General features: G+C 35.1%; 1 long non-coding RNA gene across 3 annotated transcripts in view; it reads right to left on the bottom strand.

Moving 5' to 3' along the window:
- Positions 1-18,882, bottom strand: part of LOC106009416 (uncharacterized) — a 259,976-nt gene extending 241,094 nt beyond the window's left edge. For all 3 annotated transcript variants that reach the window (XR_015443704.1, XR_015443703.1, XR_015443702.1), the window contains exon 1: positions 18,748-18,882. This is a non-coding gene — a long non-coding RNA (uncharacterized LOC106009416). The remainder of the gene's footprint in view (positions 1-18,747) is intronic.
- Between the last annotated feature and the right edge of the window lie 4,307 nt (positions 18,883-23,189).

Here is a 23,189-nt window from a genome sequence, read left to right on the forward strand (position 1 = left end):
ATTATTAGACCATAGTGTAATAAAATTGGAGGTCAATAACATAAGAAACCACAAAACTCCCACAAACACATGGAAATTGAATAACACCCTCCTGAACAACCAATGGATCACAGAGGCAATTAAAGAAGAAATTGGACAGTTTCTACACATAAATGGTAATGCAAGGACAACATACAGGAATCTATGGGACACAATGAAAATAGTTCTATGTGGAAAATTCATAGCAGTGAATGCCCATATTAGGAAAACAGAGAAAACTCAGATAAATAACCTAATCCAGAACCTCAAGCTCCTAAAAAAAGAAAATCATAACAATCCCAAAGCTTGTACAAGAAAGGAAATTATAAAGATCAGAGCAGGAATCAATGCAATGGAGACTAAGAGAATGATACAAAAAAATTAATGAATCAAAGAGTTGGCTTTTTGAAAGAATAAATAAAATCAATAAAATTTTAGCCAACCTTATCAAAAGAAAAGGAAAAAAAGGCTCAAATCCGTGCAATTGAGAATGAAAAAGGTGAAGTCACAACAGACCCAGCAGAAATCCAGAGGATCATCACTACCTACTTTGAGAACCTGTACTCTAATAAAATGGAAAACACAGAAGAAATGGACAGATTCCTACAAATATATGAATTGCCAAAGTGAAATGAAGAAGGTATGGAAATTCTAAACACCCAAATTTCAATGAGTGAAATTGAAAATATAATAAAAAATTTACCAACAAAGAAAAGCCCCCCCACAAAAAATTTTTAAAAATATAAATAAATAAATAAATAAATAAATAAATAAATAAATAAAAGAAAAGTCCAGGTCCTTATGGCTTCACTGCTGAATTCTACAGGCATTTAAAGAAGAACTATCATCATTACTCTTTAAAGTCATCAAGGAAATTGATAGGGAAACAAGGCTTCCAAATTCATTCCTGGAAGCAAGTGTTACTTTGATTCCAAAAACCAGAGAAAGACCCAACCCAAAAAGAGAACTACAGACCAATCTCCCTAATGAACACAGATGCAAAAATCCTCAACAAGTTACTGGCAAACAGAATACAGAGGGTCATCAAGAAGATTATACACCTTGACCAAGTTGGATTTATCTGAGGGATGCAAGGATAGTTCAACATTCATAAATCAATAAATGTAATATACTCTATCAGCAGAGTCAAGGACAAAAACCATATGATCATCTCAATAGATGCAGAAAAGGCATTGGACAAAATCCAACACCAATTCATAATAAAACGCTACAGAAAATTGGAATAGAAGGTCTTTATCTCAACTTGACTAAGACTATCTACGAAAAACCAACAGCCAACGTCATACTAAAAGGTCAAAAACTGAAAAATTTCACGCTTAAATCAGGAACAAGACAAGATGCCCACTATCACCACTCCTGTTCAATATAGTTCTGGAAACATTAGCCACAGCAATTAGAAAAGAGAAAGAAATAAAAGGAATAAAAGAAGGAAGGAAAAGGAAAGGAAGAAGTTTAACCATCATTATTTTCAGATGATATGATACATAGAAGACCCAAAAAACTCAACCAAAAGAATCCTAGCCCTAATTGACACATTCAGTAGAGTAGCTGGATATAAGGTCAACACTCAAAAAACAATAACCTTCTTATACATAAATAGTAGACTCATGGAGAGAAAAATTCGGGAAACAATTCCTTTTACAATAGCATCCAAAAAAATGAAATATCTAGGAATCAATCTAACAAAGGAAGCAAAAGACCTCTACACTGAAAACTACAGCACGCTGAAAAAGGAGATCAAAGAGGATGTAAGAAAATGAAAAGATATCCCTTGTTCCTGGGTAGGAAGAATCAATATAGTGAAAATGGCCATACTGCCAAAACTACTATATAGAATTAATGCAATGCTGATTGGTATTCCAACAATATACTTCACAGAACTAGAGAAAACAATCCAAAAATTCATTTGGAATCAGAAGAAACCTAGAATAGCAAAAGTAATTCTAGGCAACAGAGACATGGCTGGCGGTATCACAATCCCCAACTTGAAACTATACTACAAAGCTACTGTGATAAAATCAGCATGGTACTGGCAAAGAAACAGACCCGAGAATCAGTGGAATAGATTAGAAGATGCAAAAACAACTCCAGACATGCTCAGCCACCTCACCTTTGACAAAGGAGCTAACCACCCTCATTGGAGGAAAGATTGCCTATTTAATAATTGGTGTTGGAAAAACTGGATTTCAACCTGCCAAAGTTTAAAACTAGACCCATACCTATCACCATGCACTAAACTACTATAAAAGTGGATTAAAGATCTAAATATTAAGACAGAAACACTAAACTTGCTGGAAGATAAGTTAGGAAGAACTCTTGAAGACATTGGCATAGGAAACGACTTTATGAACAAAACCTCAGTAGCACAGGAACTAGCACAAAGAATCAACAACTGGGATCTCATCTTATTAAAAAGCTTCTGCAGTGCAAGAGAAGCCACCAAGAGCTAAGAGATAATCTACAATGCAGGAAGAAATTTTTACCAGTTGCACCTCAGACAAAGATCTACTATGTAGAATATATAAAGAATTGAAAAAAATCAGACCCCCCCAATTCAAAGACAAAATTCAAAAATGGGCATCTGAAATGAACAGACACTTTTCAGACAAAGAAGTAAAAGCAGCAAATAAATATATGAAAAAATGTTCAACATCACAGGTCATTCAAGAGATGCAGATGAAAACAACACTGAGATTCCACCTCATCCCAGAAAGAATGACTGCTATCAAGAAATCAACAAATAACAAATGCTGGTGGGGTACTGGGGAGAAAGGAACCCTTCTCCATTGTTGGTGGGATTGCAGACTGGGGCAACCACTGTGGAAATCAGTATGGAGATACCTCAAAGAACTAGGACTGGAAGTCCCATTTGACCCAGCTATTCCCCTGCTAGGTATCTTCCCAAAAGAATTAAAAGAATCATACCACAGTGATATATGTGCACCCATGTTTATAGCAGCACAGTTTGTAATAGCTAAAGCTTGGAAACAACCCAAGTTCCCATCAACTGGAAACTGGATAAAGAAGATGTGGTTTTTTTATAAAATGGAGTACTACTCAGCCATAAAGAATGAGAAACTAGAGACATTTATAGCTAAATGGATGCATATTGAGGCCACACTACTAAGTGAAATAAATAGGACACACATGTAAATCCTGAATAATTTCTCTAGTGTGAGAAACTGAAAGTGTAAATAAGGATTAAAATGATTAAAATGAATAATTGATAATTTGAAATATTAAAAGGTCCAAAAGTGTAAGGGTTATCGGAAGGGAATGGGAAAGGGAAGGAGAAAGGAAAAATTATGAGAAAAAGAAAAAACAATGGAAATGAAATCTATGTAAATAGCGAAGGGTGGAGGGGCTGAAGGGCACACAGGTAATAGGGAAAAAATAAGAACCAAGATGCATCATGTACATGTACAAGCACCCAATGATAAATGTAAATGTATTGTATCCCTAAAATGTACCAATAAATGAATTTTTTTAAAGGGAGAAGTTAGATTATCATTATCTGCAGATGACATGATTCTCTATATTGAAGACCCCAAAACTTCCCCAAAAGAGCTTCTAGATCTAATAACCAAATTCAGTAGCATGGATGGATACAAAGTCAACACTAAAAAATCAATAGCATTCCTGTACACAAATAACAAACTCACTGAGAGAGAAATTAGGAAAGAATACCTATCACAATACCACTGAAAAAAAATGAAATACCTATGAATAATTCTAACAAAGGAAATAAAAGACCTATATATAGAAAATTACAGTACTCTGAAAAAGGAGATCAAAGAGGATATCAGAAGATGGAAAGATAACCCCTGGTCTTGGGTAAGAAGAACCAAAATAGTAAAAATGGCCATGCTCCCAAAATTGCAATACAGATTTAATGCAATTTCAATCAAATCACCATTAGCATACAATTATGTTATTTTGTCATAGGTAGTAGTAGTAGAAGGCTGGTAAATGTATGTATTTTATGTTCACCACTTTTAGAGGTATATAGTAGTATCTCATTATGATTTTAAATTGTATTTGACTGAGGGCTACTGAGCTGAACACCTTTCATTGCTGCCTGAAGTAATAAAGGGACCAGTGGTTTTGATTTCTACACACATATCCTGAAGTTCCAAAGACTTTGGTTTCTACATAAAAATATCTGGGCTGTCAGTCATAGAATGTGTCTAATGAAAAACACTGGAAATACATGCATCTCACCTCAATCAAGCTAATATTATAGATGAAAACATAAGGAATGAGTCATAAAAATTCAAAATCAAAGTATTATTTAGAAATTATTTACTATAAGAGCTAGAATTTTTTTAGAAGAGTCTCCAATAGTATATGAAATCCTCAATAGTATATAAAATAATCAAAATAGAAAAGGAAGAGAAAATCACAAGAAGAGTTTGAATTGAGATTAAAGAGTAACTATGTAAAAAGAAAATAGATGTAACATCTTTAAATGTTGGAAGGGAAATGCTTGTGATGCCACCTTTTATGCCAGCCAAATTAGCTTTCATTTCTGAAAGCAACAAAAAAGATATTTACAGATGTGTGGGAAGTACAAAAGTTGGTAAATCATACATTGTTTTTGAAAAATGTAGACATATCTCAACAAAACTAAGAAATGAATTTATGTAGCCATCTACTTATTTGTTCAATAAAAATTTAGGTAATATGTGTAGGATTCTGAGAAATGATAGAAGAGATATAATTTCCTCTCCTTGATATAATACAACAAAAGTTACTCATAAAGTAAAGAAAAAAATAAATATTGTTCTCAAAAATGCATCACTAACTATGAACTCTTGAAATATTAATATTTCTCCCTTAAAGAATGATAATTTATTTTTCCTTTTCAGGAAAAACTTGGAAACAAAGTTTTTGTAAGTAGGGAACCATAGAGGGGGTGAAGGGAGGACAGAAGAATGGGGAAAAAATAAGAACCAAGATACATCATGAAAAAGTACAAGACCCCAATGATGAATGTAACTGTATTGTATACCTAAAATGTACCAATAAACTAAATGAAAAAAAAGAATGATAATTTAGTTACTATTAAAATGTTTTATTGTTAATCCTTTTATTTGGTAACATCACGGAAACCCTTGACTCACCTAGTACTATAATTAATAGAAATTTGTGGTAATTCATTATCTACACTTAATAGGAACAGAAATTACTAAATAAATAAATGATTAAATAAGTAAACAAATGAAATAATTTGACCGTAATTCATCTGTCATTGTCATATTAAGACTCAAAAACTTCAAGATCACAGATAATCTCAAAGTTCTTAACAAAAGCATTTGCTTCCATTGTACATGACATATTAATAATCCTTGTGCCTACAATTCTAAATACTGGAAAATTTACTCCATAAAGATGCTAAATTTCAACTTGTCACAATCTGTTCCACAAATGATTAAGCAAGAAGGAGGAGGAAGGAGTTTGATCTTCACCATTGCTCTGCACCACTATCCCAGGTTAGACAACTTTTTTTTCTTTTTACCCAGAAAGAAAAACTTACTTGGCAATAGACTGGTAAATTTGAAGAAGGATAGACACATTTTTGATAATCCACTGAAGGTCTTTATGTCTTTTGTAAGAATATCAAGACCCGGAAAACATCAGAATCCTGATTATTTGTAGACAGTAGCAACAGAAAAGACTCTCTGGCAGTAAATTAGTGAATTAATTGGCTCCAAAATAAGCATGAAGAATGCTAGAAGCCCCTCCCAGGCAAAGCCCCAGGAAATTAAAAGTGTAGTTCCCCTTCTGTCATGGCTTGTATCTGGATGTCTCCCCAAAGCCTCATATGCTCATGGGTGGGGCTTTCTGAATCTGGCTGGATCTTGGGCATGTGATACTGGGACAAAAGCTATGTGATAATAAATTAATCTACCGAATGGAATTAGTATAATTCTGGGTATAGATAATGGAAGCCCTACTCTAGGTGTGCATGACACCAATCCATAGGCTTATAGCCTGGATGGAAAATAAAGGGAGATAGAGAAGACAGGCTTGCTGATGCTGCTTGCTGCTCACTGCCTTCTGCTTGCCATACCATGGACTGTTTCCCCTCTTCCACGTTCTTCTGCTATGCCACCCTGCCTTGGAGCCAGCTGACCATGGACTGAAACATCTATAGACCGTGAGGTGAAATAAACCTTTCCTCCTTTTACTTTGGGTGTTGAGTATTTTGTCTCAACAATAAGAAAAGTAACCAAGACATCTTCTTTTTAAAACCACTGCATTCTATGTTATTTTGAGCATTTAAATAATATAATGGTAAGTTTCTGTTAGAAGCACAAGGGGGGCAGTGCATGAAAACAATACTCTTCAGAAAAGCAACATAAATTTCTCCACCATTATTTCCACATTCCTTGTTGACTCACATGGCTCTATTGCAATAAATAATTTACTGTGATGAAAAATTTACCACACTAAAACTATCATTAAGGTCACTGAAATAATAAATCATTGTGTTTTACAGACTATGCCCAGCTAACAAACTTTATTGCTTGGATTTTTATTTGCTGGGTGATAGGATGTGCAAAGCAGTAGGAGGAAGTAGGGATTATAAATAAAAATTAAAACATTCCTACAGCATGTCACCAGGATTGAACTTGACCTTTGTGAAACAAATCAAGGAGTCTCATAGAAGTTGTGCTTCAAGAAACATTGGAGTTATTTTTATGGACAAAATCTGCAGTAAGATCACTGACAAAGTGTGCACTTATAACTCTCAGAGCAAGGAACAGGACATAATGCCAGCTTGTTAGCATCCTTCAAAAACAATATGGGCAATCTCAAGTCATTTCACATCCTCAAATACTTGCAAAATCTCCAAGACACTTCCCTTAGTCTTGTATCTAATCATCTACCTATCTATCTATCTATCTATCTATCTATCTATCTATCTATCTATCATCTATCCACCTAACATATAATATGTCCAATGTATCATGTCTATTGAAATAGCTTTGGGAATTTAATAACTGTTATTCAGATCATAATGTAAATAAACTATTATTTAATTATATCATCTAGTTGTCAAAATAAAAATTTTGATATGATCTGAATTGCTTTCTGAAATTTGCCTTTTGGAGGGATATTATTAAATATTAAATTACATTGTTCAATTTTAAGATACACTGAGAATACTAACAGTGCATACTGTTATACCCCATAATTATGGAGAAAAATTATTCCTAACCTTTGTTTATGTCATTTGAACTTAGAATACATCAAATGGGAGAATACTTTTTAAACTTGAATGACAATTTGATAAAAATGTCTTTCTGATCATAATTTCCAATTATTATTCCCAGGATACAATCTCTCTCCAGCTTCATTTATTATTCTTGGATTTGATTTTATAGCTGCACTATTCAAAAATTAATTGATTCATTTAATCAACAAACATTTATTGTGCCCTTAATATGTATTTAAAACACTGTGCTATTCATGGTTGGAGGTATGGGGTGATGACAGCATCTTTTACTCCTGCTGTCAAGGATCAAGTAGACACAGTCTCTGTACATGGATCCTAAAACAAAGTGGGGAGTAAATATCATTGATATTGATATGATAAACTTTAAAAGCCAGAGTAGTGACAGAGTTGCCAATGATGACTGCTTCCATCACTGGGGATGTTGTTGGAAATCAATATCAAGAATAGGGTGTCAGATGCCAAAGCCTTTGGAAAAGCCAGAATTGACTTTTAGTTTGAGATCTAGAAGCTAGGCAAAGTCTGACCCTGTGTATCTGAGCTGAAGATGGTGCTAGGACTGAGAATAAAGGGAAGGATGCCCTGGGCAAGAAGACTTGAAAGAATAGGAGGATAGAGACATATCCCCAGTACAAACAGAAAGGAGAACAATGCTGTGGTACAGTATGTTAAATGATGAGATGGTACCTAGGATCAAGGACCAAGGCAGAATCTCACAACCCCAGATTAAGCCAATACAGAGATAAATGAAAAAGCTGCAGGTGTGCAGGCAGAATAGACAGAGTGTTTTCAAATGAGCAGGGCCTGTAGTTCACATAGTATTGAGGCCCTCTGTTCTATTTACTTTTCTCATTGCTGAGACATAATACTTGACACTCACAAGTTAAAGGAGGAAAGGTTTATTTCAGCTCACAGTTTGTAGAGTTCCATAGTCAGCTGTCTCCAAGGCAAAGTGGCATGACAGAGGCCCATTGCAGAGAAGAAGCTGTTCATGGTGTGGCAGGCATAAGGCAGCAAAGCATGGAAGCAGCAAGCAAGAATCTTCCCTTTCCCTTTTGTCCCATGCAGGCTAAAGGCCTTTTAGGTGGTGCTACCCACACCCAGCATGGGCTTTCCCATTATGCACACCCAGAACTATGATAAACCAATCAGTGATCTAATCCAGCACCACACACTCTTAATCCCAGTATTACACACCCATGATCCAACCACCTGCCAAAAGCCCCACCTATGAGTGCATGAGGCTTTGAGGGGCCATCTAGATATAAGCCGTAACATGCTCTAAGCAAAACAGTATATGATTATTAATACAAAAATTTAGGACTCTCAGGAAGTTGGAAGGTGTCCATGCAAGTAGGGTTCTACAACCTATTTATGCCAAAGACTGAAATTTTTTGAACTTTTACATAAAATTCATATGTGCTACCTAGAATAATTCAAGGAATAATAATTTGAAAAGAAAAAATTTATTATGTTCCATCTTTATGGTTGTTCCCAAAATGAAACATGAAGCATTGAGGGGTTAAATTCCATTAGCTTTACAGATAGATAATCTGTTCACCTCCAAATACTGGCAAAGGGAAGGAAAAAGAGATTTGAAAGGAATAATATAAAAACTCTGCTGCTGCCCTGGAAGTATCCACCCACAAGTTTTTATATTAAAGTATTGAAGCTAATATACTTATCTATTTTCTGCCCTATGTGAATGATCTAGAATCAGGCTGGGCCATTCCTGCAATAAGTGATCACAGAGGCTGACTTCAGGAGTACTAAATGATGGAATGGAGGGAAATGAAGAAATTTGCATAAAAAGTTATTTGCCAAAGGGAAATGAAAATATTCATTTCCCTTGACAAATTTGTACACCAGAAAAATATAGTTACCTGGACAGGTATGTGTATTTGAACATCATTTTTATTAAGTAAGTCAAAATATTTGGAAATGGAGGATAAAATATTACATATCAAAATATAGTAGTATGGATAGAATGAAAATATTTTTAATTTTTAAAATATAAAACATAGTGATAACCACATTATAGAAGAAAATTGACAGAAAATCAATCATTTTCACCTCAAATATATTCATTAGAGTTTACATTCATTTTTCTCAGATTTTAATATATGCCTTTGCTTATGTTCTTTCCTGCATCCTTTGACAAGTCTTCATTCAATATTAAAATTCACCTCTATTACTTTCACTAACTTCTAAAGTGCATCATCCTTTCTTTGAATGTCATCAAGCTTCATTTCATACTTTAGCTATCATTTTCATCCCTGCTACTAACTGCTTAAAAACAGTTAATGCAGCCTTCAATTTCATTAGTGGAAGCATAATGCCTAGAACATGGATGTTAATAGCCCCTCTCCACCCTGGACTGGGCAGACCACATGTAGATCACTATGTTCCCTCTCAGAAACACATTTTGTAAGGGTCATTGACAAATGGTATTACATTCAGTCCAAAAAGGAACATGAGGATGGGGAATGTCAAATGAGGAACATTACAGGAATTGAGGGTGTTTAACCTTGAGAAGAAAAGCTCTGGAATGAAGTAAGGAGATGTGATAGATCCCATCAATTATTTCAAGTTTTGTTTTGTGGGAAAGGCATGAAGCTTGTTTCACGTGGCTCAACTTTAGGTAAAAGTTTTTGGGGAATCAACTTATTGCTCAATCTCAGTGAACTTTTAATAAGAAAGGCTGCCTGAAATTTTAATAAGCTCTCTGTTCCCCATCCCTGACAGTATTTCAGCAGAACTGGAGCACCACCTGGCAGATGTGCTTAATTGGAAGGTAAGATGAACCAGCTGGAATTACAAACTCAGATGTCTTAAAAGGCCCACAGAGGTAAATGAGATGAAGTTGATGAGAAAGGAGAGGAGTGGAGCATGTGGCATGTACAGAATGATGCCCCTGCTAAAACACACACATAGTAAGCAGACCATATTCAGCCTATACGCGTCAATTTGTGACCTGTAGACTATGCCGTATTGAAATCTCTTCCAAGGTTAAGATTTCTGCATTCTAGGACAATAGTCGGTATTGTGTTTCAGGGATTATATAATATTTTTATACTAATGATCATTAATAATCTTCCATTTATTTTAACTTGAACTAAAGACAATGAATTCTGTTGATATTTTGTTTAAAGGAAAACATGGATTTTTATAAATTGGAATGTATTTCCATTTTTTCTTATTGCCACTCCAAAGCCCAAAGTTTATAAAAAATAAGTAGAAGTAGCTCTTATTAATGGTGTCATCCATCATCACAGATGCAAGTAAATAGGATCTGTAAAGAACTGAGGTTTGGATTAGATTTTTCCCCTAAATTTCTGTGTGTGTTCATTCTTTGTCCCAGTATTTAACAAGTGCCATACCTATAACTAACTACTAATATAGAAACAAAGGAGATCAAAACCAATACATTACATTGGAATAATCTCCCTTTTGTCCAGGTAGAGGAATAAAATTCTTATCTTTGTTTCAAATATACTCATGCATCACTTGCTAACAGGGATGCACAGCATTATTGGGTTTTATCTTTGAATTTAAACACAAAAAGTCTACATAAAATAGCCCACCACACACCTATGCTTTGTGGTATGTGGGTAATATAGTCATATAATAGTCTATTGCTAATATATTATAATTAATATAAAAGCCCATTGTTCCTGTGCCATTATGAGCAAAACATGAGATTAAATGAAGCACATGAGGAAAAGGATTTAGTCAACAGACTTGGAAAACACTCAGTGTCTAAGGCTGTTAGCATAATGTGGCACACTGATTCATAATAACCTTGAAAAACAAAAGTAAAAGTATACTATAAAATAACAATAAAAATATAGCACAGCAAATGTATAAACCAAAATGTACACAATTGTATGTATATAGTTTTATATAACTAGGAGTATATAGCTGGCAGCATCTCCACAAACATGAGTAATGTGTTGTGTTACATTATGATAGCTATGATGTTCCTAGGCAATATGTATTTTTCAGATCTATTGTAGCCTCATGGGACCATCCTTGAATATACAATCTGTATCTGACTAAAATGTCATTGTGCAGCACATGACTGTACAGTAACTACACAGAAAGTCTATTTTGACATCAATTGTATAAACTATAAAGGATAGATTTGGTATATGTAAGCAATCAGATATTGACAACAAACTGTGCATTGTACAGTTATAAAATGATTTTTTACTGGAAACATAATCTTAAGCAATACATTCTGTCCTATTTTAAACCCCACTATTCTAGGTCACTGATACTCGAAGTGCCTGAATGGTGCAGTCATATATGGGATTTGGTTAAGGAAGTATTTTCAACTGACAATTAACTGACTAATCCCAATGAATGATCACTGAAGAGGAGGGAAATATTTGCAAATGGGAGGAAGACTTCTGAGTTTAATTTTGGACTTGTTTTGGTCAACAGATGGATATAGATAGTTTTAGAGCTCAGGAGAGAAATTTGCACTAAGTGTGAACATTTTGAAGTCATAGGCACCTAGGTCAGGTGACCATAGGATGAAGATAATAATCTCTTGGGAACTGGCAATATGTATAATATGGGAGGAGAAAACGGATCCTGAAAAAAACTACACAGGAGCAGGATGGCTGAGAAGTACTCTAGAGAAAAGTTTGCATGGAGTCCAATTAATCCAAGTTTCAAGAAAAAGGTGGCCAACATACAAGAAGAAATGTCAATGGAATGAATAATAATAATGCCTTGTCTTCCTCCTTCTCTCTCAGCAAGTCCCTCAAAGTTACTGGGTAGCTCATTTACTTTTTCAGTTCCTCATTACCTTTCTACATGCTTTCTTGTTTCCACTAAACATGATTTTATAACTTACGTGAAAGAAAAGTAGCAATAGACAGGGACCAGTGATCATTTTCAATTCTCTACCAATAATCCCTCCTGTCTGAACAAACTTAGTGGGGAGTTTGGCTCATGCTGTCCATGAAAGTCAGTTGCTTGGAGCCCAGAGAAGATGGAAGAGTTATGGAGCTGAATACTGGAGTAGAAAAGAACATCCTCTCCATAGTCCCAGTTTTAGGAACCCCACTGTCTTGCCACCACTTTCGATGCACCCTGCTCATCCCTTCTCGTGTCCTCACTCCAAGGAGGCCTGATACCACTGGATCCTCAATCCATTCACCCACTACAGTTGCTCAGTCTCCCTACCACAATTGATTCCCATTAAGCAGCTTAGAGCTATGACCCATATTTTAATCACTCCTTTGAGTGTACCTTCAAATCTCTTGATCCCTGTATTACTTTTATAGCTCTGTAATAACAGAGTATCCCAAAATGAGTGGCTTAAAAACAGCAGAAATTTATTTTCTCAAGTTTCTGGAAGCTAGAATTCTGAAATCAAAGAGTTGCAAGGCCATGCTCCCTTTGAAGGCTTTAGTAGAGACCCTTGCCTTGCCTTATCATACCTTCTGGTGTGCTGTGGTCATGTCACATTTCTTCTTCCCCCTTCACATAGCTTTCTTCCTGAGTGTCTGTCAAATCTTCCTCTTCTTTAAGGACACTGGCTATTGAATTCCTATCAATCCTAATCCAGTAAGATTTCATATTAACTTAATTCCATCTGCAAAACCTTACTTTCAAATGAGGTCATATTCACAGATAGCAGGCGTTAGTATTTTAATATATCTTCTGGAGATACAATTGAAACAACAATTCTTACATCCTGCACTACTCCCACTAGGCAGAGTGTTAAGTTACACATTTTACATACTTCCTGACTGCCTTGAAGTAACAGTAAGGGGCTGGAAAAATTCTAAGAAGTGTTCACCAATCTCACTTTATTTTTTATTTTTTGCTTAAATTCTTTTATTGGTACATTTTAGGTATACAATACATTTACATTTATCATTGGGAGCTTGTATCTGTACACGACATATCTTGGTTCTTATCTTTTCCCCATTACCTGTGCGTCCTTCCGCCCCTTCACCCTTCCCTATTTACCAATCTCACTTTAAAGTCATGACCTCTAGCTTCAAGGAAATTTTAGGGCTGCTTGAAAATCTTTTCACTTTCTCATCCTCTTAAATAACTATTTCACACTATCAGTCTTCTTCACAAAACTTCGAGACCACTTTCTCTATGTTGATTTCCACTTACAGAATCCTCATTGCAATGAAGAAAGAAATGCAATCAGGAAAGAACTTGTAAGTCTTCCAGCACCAATTTATAAACAACCTGCTTCTTGACCCACACATTCTCTTGAGTACACCGAAGTGGCTGTGTTCTTACAACCAGACTTCCACCTGAGCGTTGGGCCCCAAACTTTCTCACCCCTGTAGACATATCCCGCCTTTTATTTTCATTGTTTACTATAACACATTTTTCTTCTCTTAACAGGATCATTTCCATCCCATCAGCATACAAAAATGTCATCATTTTCATCTAAAAAACAAAGCAATAACCTTTCTTTGATATACTTTCATTCTTCTCTAATTATTTCTCTACTTTACTTTCTTTCCTCTTATAAACCTGGCAATTTAACCTGAACTCTGACATTTTCCTCTCCTTCCATCTTCTCTAGCCTACTCCAATAAGGTTTTTACAAAGTTTAAGAGTACAGATTGGAATCAAAATTCTTAAGTTCAAATCTGGACTCAGTGCTTACTAGTGTGTAGCCTTGGGAAAGTCACACCATATTGTCCAAGTTTCTTCATCTATAAAACTAAGATAACAAATTCCATCTCACAGGATTATTATGTTTTGTCATTAGAGCCATTGGTAAAATTCAGCTCCTTAGGGTTGTAGGAATGATGGCCACTGCTTTCTCTGCTGCCCATCAACTGGAGACTACAGCTCATGTCCAAGAGGCATCCAGAGTTCCTAAAAGGCTCTGTGCAGTTTCTTCCACATGGACTTCTCCCACATGGCTACTTACTTTACTCATCCCAAAAGAAGAATCTGTTCCCCACGGGAGGGCACAGTCTGTCCTATAACAACTTCTGCTCATTAAGTCAGGTCCATCCTGATCTCCTTTTGATGATCTCCTTTTTGATGAACCCCAAACTAACTCCTATGAGACCGTAATTAGACTTTCAAAGTTACTTTATCTTTGCCATGCTTTCACTATACTTCAAGGGAAGGATCACACAGGTGTGAACGCCAGTAGTGGCAACATGGGAACCACCCTAGAGTCTACCCCCCAACAGAGAGAGACAGGAATGTCTCACAAGGCTCTCAACCTGGTACCATTCTCACCATTCAGACTGTCATAGTGTAAAAATTATTCCCAATCTTTTGAAGCAGCAAACACCATCATAAACTACTGGTGCAGTATACATGGATACTTTCATCACAAAATCTATCAAAATTAAACACAGAGGTACTGTTTAGACTCCTAATTCTATTTACTGATATCTACTCCTACAGAAACATGGAGACTAGGATACATGTTCCACAATGTTCAAAATAACATCGTTGTAACAATAAAATTGGGAGAAAATCCCAAACATCCAAATATAATCATAATTAAATTACATATAATACATTTGGTCTATACAACTATTAAAAATGAATGAGATAGAGCTGTATATACTAATATAAAAGGAACTCAATATGTTGTTGATAAAAATTTAAAAAGCAAGTTGCAGAATAACAGCATCTTGTCATACTATTTTTTAAAAATGTATGCATATATATCTACTTGTCTATGCATCTATCTATATTTTCATGTTTAATGAGTAAATAGATACAGAAAGATACACTGCAAATGGCTAACAATTTCTTATTAGCTTAATATTTACAACACTCAAGGGCTATTTGCATTTTTTATACAATTTTTAGTTTTTTCATCAGTTTTTGCATAGTTTATGTATGACGTTTATTTATTCATTAATATATTCTATCAAAGTAAGACACTATTCTCCCATTCCTAGCTTGCTGTTTTTATCAAGTAGATGTATTTTTTATTCAAATATCTCTTGTGGATACTAATTCCACTTCTCAAAATCACAATTACAGAAATATGTGCATTAGGATATATGCACAGAAATATTTAATACTATGTTATTGTAATAGTCAAAGATAAATATTCAAATAGTGATTGAGAGATTTACATAAACTACGGTCCATGGACACTGAAGTGCAGTCATTTTTAAACAGGACTCTTTTTTACATTTATGGCTATGGTGTTGTTCCTTTAATAAACTGCTGCCTCCACTTGTTAGTATTTTATTTTGCATTTTGTATATTATACCTAAATAAAATTAGTCTACATGTTTTTGTTTGTTTGTTACTATTGTTATTGTTGCGAGGTTTTGGTATTAGGATTAATTTAATCTCATTAAAGAATAGGCACCCTTTCACTATTTTCCCTAATTCTGCATTTATATAGAAACTGCCTTTTCCTTTAAAAATCATGAAAGATTTGGCCTAAAAACCATATGACCCTGAATGGTTTTGATCTCTTTTAATTGGCTTTTCAGATACGTCTTTAGTGATGATGAACAGAGTCCACACTGAAGAGAGGTGCATGAGAAGTTTTGATTTTAGAGAAACTTTGGTTTGTGAAAACCTCCCAGTGAAAGGAACATTCCAAGATCAAGCTAAGAATGCTAGCAATCTGCTTACAGAAACCACAGCGGGATAGACAAACAGAGGAACATTAAGATATGGCACCTTACTGGATAGGGGAGGATGCACTCTAAGATGTGAGCAAAGCCCAGGGACTCTAGATAAAAGAAGGTGTGGACTTCCTCATAGGAATCCAAATTTAATGCAAAATTATTTTGTCTCAGTATTAGAATTATCTGAGGTAGTATTTTTGAGAATTCTATGACACTCAGCAGATCATGAAAAAAGTGATCTGGGACAAAGCCTCATTGTTTAGATGAAGCAGATCCTTCCCGTTTCCCATATACTGTCATATAGCATGTGCCTCTCCAAAGCCATCTCTAACTTCTACCCAAATCTTTCCTTTCCCTCAAAACCACAAGCTCTGAGTAGCACACATTTGACAACTGACAATTTTTCAAACAAATATTTTATTTTAGAATTACTTTAGATTTGAGGGAAAATTGCAAAGATAGCTCAGAGAGTGCTTCCAAACTTTCTCTCAGTTACCCCTAATGTTAATTAAGGATGTGTTTGTTAAAACTGAATACTGAATACTGGTATGATATTATTAAACTACAGACTCTATTTAGAGTTCAGCAGTTTTTCCATTGATGTTTCTTCTCTGTTCAAGGATCCAATCCAGGTTACAGTATCCCAATTTTTATCATGTCTCCTTGGCCTTCTCCAATCTGTGACAGTTTCTCCAACTTTCTTGCTTCTTATGATCTTGAGAGTCTTAGAAGGTACTGGCCTGGTATTGTGTAGGATAGCCTTCAATTTGGGTTTTCTGGATACTGTCTCATGATTGGAGTGAAATTACAGGAAAAATATCACAAGGAAAAGTTGCCTGTCTCATTCTAAGATATCCAGTGGTACGTGATATCCACCGAGAAATGAGGAGGTAAATCTTAGCTGAGGTAGTGACTTTAGGATTCTGCTATAGTAACATCATTTTTCCTTTTTCATCTTGTACCGTTCAAAGTCAGATATTAAATCTACCTTATAGTAAAGGGCTGAGGAATTAACCTCCACTTCCTGGAGGATAATTATTTAATATATTATTTGGAATTCTTCTCCAAAAAAGATTTATTCTGCTTCTCTTGTTCATTTATTAATTCAAATATATATTCATGTAAGTATGTTCTCATAGATACTTATATTATTTGTGGGATTATAATCAAATTCTGTCATTATTTACTTTGTTTCTCAAATTCACATTCTTTTAAGTCATATGTTATTTATCCCCACCTTCAACCTCAGATAGTTCCCACATTCCTAGTATCAGATTGTATCCTGAATCTAGGAACTATTGCTTTGCTTTGTTCCTTAGTATCCAGTGTAGATAAGTGTGGATAACTGAATATAATAAACGTTTGTAAAATATTTGCTAAGTGATAATTAGAGAAAGATATAGGCTATAGATGGATGTTCACATGTTTCTCTTTACCACAAGCTAAATGTATATGAAAATGATTTCAGCCACATAATATCCTGCCTTCACCTTCTAGATATGAGAGGGAAAATTGTAGTTGAAAAATGGAGGGCAGTATAAGCACACTTAAGGAAAAATAAATACATTTTCAGGCAATTCTTGGAGGTAAAGAAGCTGTTTATATCAAAGCTTATTTCCCACTTAACTTAAACCTTGACTTTTCTCATTCTGCAGTGTCACTTCTGTGGCACTCTGGCCTTTCCCATAAAACTTTTTATTTACAAAAGAGTCACAGATATCATAAAGCCAAAGCCCCAAAGATTAATTTTAAACCAACTTAAAATAGAGAAAGATAATATTTACCCAACATAGAGGAAACTCCACAAATTTTAATTATCCTAATTTTTAAAAATGTTATTATTGCAATATCAATTCCAAAGCTGCATATACTAATGAGATAAACACACTATTCTGGTACTTGAAAGCTTTTGACCCTAATGTACTAGAGATGTGAGATTGTCTAATTAGGATTCACACCGTCTTGTGCTATTACATTTATCAGCCACGGGATGTGTTTGTAAATTCCTTCCTGTGAGCAAAATGCCAAGTGCTCAAAGGCCAAGTCTAAACAGTCAAAATGAAGCAGAATATCAAGTAATTACATAACAAATTCAGACAGTGCAGACAATAATTACTGAAACTAAAGCATTCATTTTTGGCTCCTGGATTTCTAAACTATTTAAGTACTGGGGCACTCCTTTACAGAAATGACATTGTGTTAAATGTATTTATTAAGATAAATTTTAACAGGCTCGATCACTATTTATTCCACTTCAAAAAACAAAAGCTAAATATGTAGACAAAGCCATTATATTATGATTGGAATTGTAAAATAGATTAACAATAAAAGGGACATTTCAGAGTCAAACTGGGTTTGCAATATAGTTGAAAGGATGTAAGTGTGTGTTGGGGAAGAGAGCTCACCAGGAAAGGCTACTTTTCTTCTGTTACACTTGAAGTCATCAGACTTGACAGCTTAACTAGTCCAAGATCTTAATTTTCTAATATAACTTGAAATAGGCTGTGCTATTTTCACACAGGATCAAAGCTGAAGTGTACATGTTGTACACTGACAGCTTCTATAAATACTATTTTCTCTTTGCTTACTTAGGGAAACACACCACCACCTGATCCCAAATTAACACAATAATTTACATAAAATGAAAGCTCCAGCTTCTTTGTTTCACTGTCTTCCCTCCCTAGTCTTCACAGACAGGGCAACATTTCAAGGAGCATCTGACAAGCATGTTGACTGGAAAGGAAAACGCCCATCCCACCCCCACCCCCCCACATACACACCACAAGGAAAACACCATTGTTCTCTCTTCCACAAGTGTGCAAGTATTCCATGAGGAGAGAGGGAAAAAAGACACTTCACCTTCTTCCATTTCCAGCACTCATACTTCTTACTCCTTTGTTTGCAGTTATTTCAAAGCAGAGTTTCATCCAGCAACTGGAGGACATCAGAAGAGAGACCTCAGTCATGGCAGGAGCACTGGCTCTTTACCTCAGAAAAGCCTTGGGGATGAAAGAGGTCCTGTTCACTGCTGTTTGAAATTCTAGTCTGTTCCAGTGAGCAATAGAAAGAAAAGCATTTGTTGGGGGAAGCCAGGAGTGATGGCTGCACTGTCAGATGCCAGAAGCATGTGGCTCTGGGCCAATTACCCTGCTCCCCTGCTCTCCTGTAACAGTGAACCAGGAGGGCGCCATCTCTTTGGGGACCACGCCTTCCCACCCCATTTCCATCACTTCTAAAGTGCTCGACTTCAAAGGTGCCTTTAGGAAGGTAAAGAGAAAATCTTATTTTGGTGGTTTAAGAATATTGATGTGGTACACTTGCCTCTGCAAATGACTTGATCAAAATATATCAGGCAAAAGTTATTTCATGATCATTTAATGTAGGCTAGACAAGGCTGGTTAGGTTATATTTTGTCTCTGCACTAAATCAAGCCCAATGGGAACAATTGAAGGTATAAATATTATATTCCTTTTCGTGTTTCCAAATGCTATTCACCAGACTAATTATTTTTTTTATCCACCACTTCATCACTGCTTATAATTACTATATACAACTTACAGGTAAACAGCTTATACTATAAATGGAAATATATTATATGGCAATAAAGGCATATATGGGCAAAATTTATAACTAAAAATCTTGAAGTGCCCAGTGTTTTATAGTTGTGAATCTGAAATTCTGAAGGTAGTGAAATGATCATTTTTAAATAGACTTCAGATTTCTGTATTTGTCTATTGAAAGGTAAAAAGAAATATGTTTTTCTTTTCACTAACATAACTTGTTTTCATTTTAGATATCCAATAATATTACACTGGAAATTTTACAATTAAGGAAACATTAAAAGGTTTAATGATCGGTGACCATAGAGAGAAGATTTAGAACCAATCCAACATTAAAATATAATTTAATTTCCAACATAAAAAATCATAAAAATATACTTAATTGACATCTTTGAACCTGAAAAATGCTATTATAACTAAATCCAGGTGGCAAATTTTCCCTAAAGTGTCTCCATATTCCCTCTGCTGGGGAGTATCATGCCACATTAGCAGCAGCCAAGAAGGAAGCATACCTGCATTTTAAAAGTGGACCTTTAAAAAGCCATAAAGATCAAGTCCTCAAAAGCTCAGCCACAACTGATCTCCAGCCCATTGGGGTACAAAGGAATACAACCCAGTGTTGCTATCACTATTAACTTTTCAAGAGAACCCTGAAGTTTATGTTTTCATGAAAGATCTCTTGACTTTTAAACATTGCATTACAAATACATTTTTTCCCCCAAAAATTTCCACCCAACAAAACAAATGTTTAATGAAGCCCCCAGGAAGTTAGTTTATCCTCAGATTTAGGAGGATTCCCAAGGAGCAAAGGATAATAGTACTGGTGGGCAACCAATCAAACATCACCCATGGCCATGTTCAAGAAGGGTGAAAATGACATTGAAGAATATGTAACTTAACTGAATGGTTCTTGATGAAACTCGATATCTTTATTACAATAAATGAATTTTCAGTTCCACATTACTGATGACAGATTCTGTTTTTATGATCCTTTTTATTTCCTAGGGAGGAGTGGAAAAGTCATTTACAGTACTTGGCCCCAGAGCTGTTCAAACTTTATACCACGTGGGACCTGGTAAGAACCTGGATCTTGTAGGAAACACACAAATATGTTGGATTCCAGGTCTGAACTGAAGAGTGTTTTTTCTTTTGTTTGTTTGTTTATTTTTGTTTTTTGAGACAGAGTCTTGCTCTGTAGTTTAGGCTGGCCTTGAACTCAATGTGTATCCCAGGCTGGCCTTGAACTTGTGGCAATCCTGCCTCAGCCTCCGAAGTGCTGGGATTACAGACAGGCACCACCCTGCCTAGCAGTGTTATTTTTCATTCTATGATTCCAAAAAGAATTATTGCTGGAGAGGAAGGGGCAAAATTTGACCTCAAAGAATGGAATCAGAACCAGGAAATTCGATATGCATTCAGCATTTCTTGCAAGATAAATGTAGACCAGAGAGATATAGAATGAACAACTAATGAGAAAACTCAGTCGGAATAAGGAACAATATGAAGGCGGAAGCTTTGGAGGCCTTAATGTCATTTGTATGCTATAGCATCTTCTCAGGCAGGTCCTGCTGGCCATACAGAACAGATAATAAAATTTCAAAGTGATGCAAAGGGCTCAAACAAAGTCAAATTTGGGGAAAGTCCCCAAAACTCTCTGTATAGTTAATTGCACATCAGCAGATTTTTATATATAAGTATGAGACATGGTATAATTTTTATGTTTCTCTATATTTAATGCAATATAAAAGGCTATTATTTATTTTGGAAATATTTGAGCAGAGTTGCACATAGACCTAAGTTATAGCTCCATGGTGATCCAAGGTGCTACATTTACTTGTCATTCTAAGCCTTTGCAAATGAATGACACTTTAAAGATATAATGAAAAACGTGGGGACAAAAGGGTGATGGTAGCATCCAGACCAGAAAATTACCCTTGAATGACAATAAGATGAGGCAACAGAAGCACACCATAAAAAAGAACAAGACAAATACTCCCCCAAGCCCTATAATATTCAATATATTTCTTTGGGAAGACCAATAATGCATGTCTAAATCAAAGTGAGTGATATTTATGATATTCCCCCAGTGTCGTCAAAATCTTAACACAATCTTATAAATCAATGAAGCAACACACTCATAAATAGTGTAAAACCACAGTATAAAACTGTGTACTGCATGTGATAAGGCCACCATCTCTTCAGAATCTAAGTGTATTTTCAAGGGATCTCTAGAGGGTCATGAAATCCATTATTTGCTTCATGGAAGTGCTGATTAGTCCTCTTCCAACCTCCATCCCAAAGCCTCTTGGTTCTATGCTTCACAATGAGCAGTTATACTATGTCTTGGCAGGGAGCTGTTTGGCTTAACTCCAATCTGTCTCATAATACTGAGACTCCAGGTAAACTTTTGTATCAGTAACTTCTACTTAGGAATAAAAAAACTCTTTAAAATCTACTAAAAACCACAGAATGCATACCTATCTGAAATGATTGTAGATTAACGTTTCATTTTAAAATGGCAGAATGAATTAGAAACAGAATTATGGTTATAGCACTACTTAAAACATGCTCATATCTATAATCTCTCTTGAAGGTAATTTTAGTTTTTTTAACCTAAAATTTATAGTTATATTCCCTGTTCAACTTAACTATCATCAAATATACTTGCTTTGTTGTTGATATTAACTTGTAGGATTTTTTTATACTTTCAATAATTTTAAGGAATTATTTGCTTTCTACATTTATTCAAATTTACTCCTGAGTTCTTATGTGTCAAGTGTGATACCAGTTCACTCTAGCCTCATTGTATCTCCTTGAAAGCAGATGAGTATAGGTTGTTAAGTAAATGATTAAATAACTTTTCTTAAGTATTGAAACACTAATAGAATTGTTATAGACTGAATTTTGTCCCTCCCCCAATTTCATATGGTAAAGGGCTCCCATTTGACCCACCTATCCAATGCTGTGTATCTTCCCAAAAGAATTAAAAACATCATACCACAGTGATATATGTGTACCCATGTTTATAGCAGCACAGTTTGTAATAGCTAAATCTTGGAAACAACCCAAATGTCCATCAACCAATGAATGGATAAAAAAAGATGCTACTCAACCATAAAGAAAGACAAACTTGAAATATTTATAGCTAAATGGATGCAACTTGAAACTATACTCTTCAGTGAAATAAATCAGACATATATGTGTAAATATCACATTGTCTCTCTAGTGTGAGAAACTGAAAGGGTAAATAAGGACACAAGGTACAATAGATACTATGAAATAGGAAGAAACTGTTCCAAAGGAATGGGAAACTATGAAAGGGGGAGAAGGGGAAAGGAAAGAAAAATCATAAAAGAAGGAAAAAATGGAAACAAACCCTTTGTAAATAAAGAGGAGGGTTGAAGGAAGGGAAGGGGAATGAGAGAAAAAGTGGACTCAAGCTTTATCATGTATAGGTATAAACCCCCTTTGATGAATGTTTGTATATTTAAATTGTACCAATAAAATTAATTAATGAAGAAAATTCATTGAAAAAAAAAAGTCCCAAACTTTGACACCTGAAACAGTGACCTTGTTTGAGATAGGAACTTTACAAAAGCTATCAAGTTTAAACCAAGTCATTAGGATGGCCTATGGCAGTATGGCTGATGTATTCACAAAAAGAAAACATTTGGACATAGAGCTGCTTAGAGGAAGAAGATGTGAAGAGAGATAAAGAGCAGATGATCAGCTACAAGCTAA

This window comes from Heterocephalus glaber, unplaced genomic scaffold, assembly GCF_053883595.1.
Source record: "Heterocephalus glaber isolate CG9 unplaced genomic scaffold, H.glaber_assembly_v1.0 deba00001577, whole genome shotgun sequence".
In the NCBI taxonomy this organism is placed as follows: Eukaryota; Metazoa; Chordata; class Mammalia; order Rodentia; family Bathyergidae; genus Heterocephalus; species Heterocephalus glaber.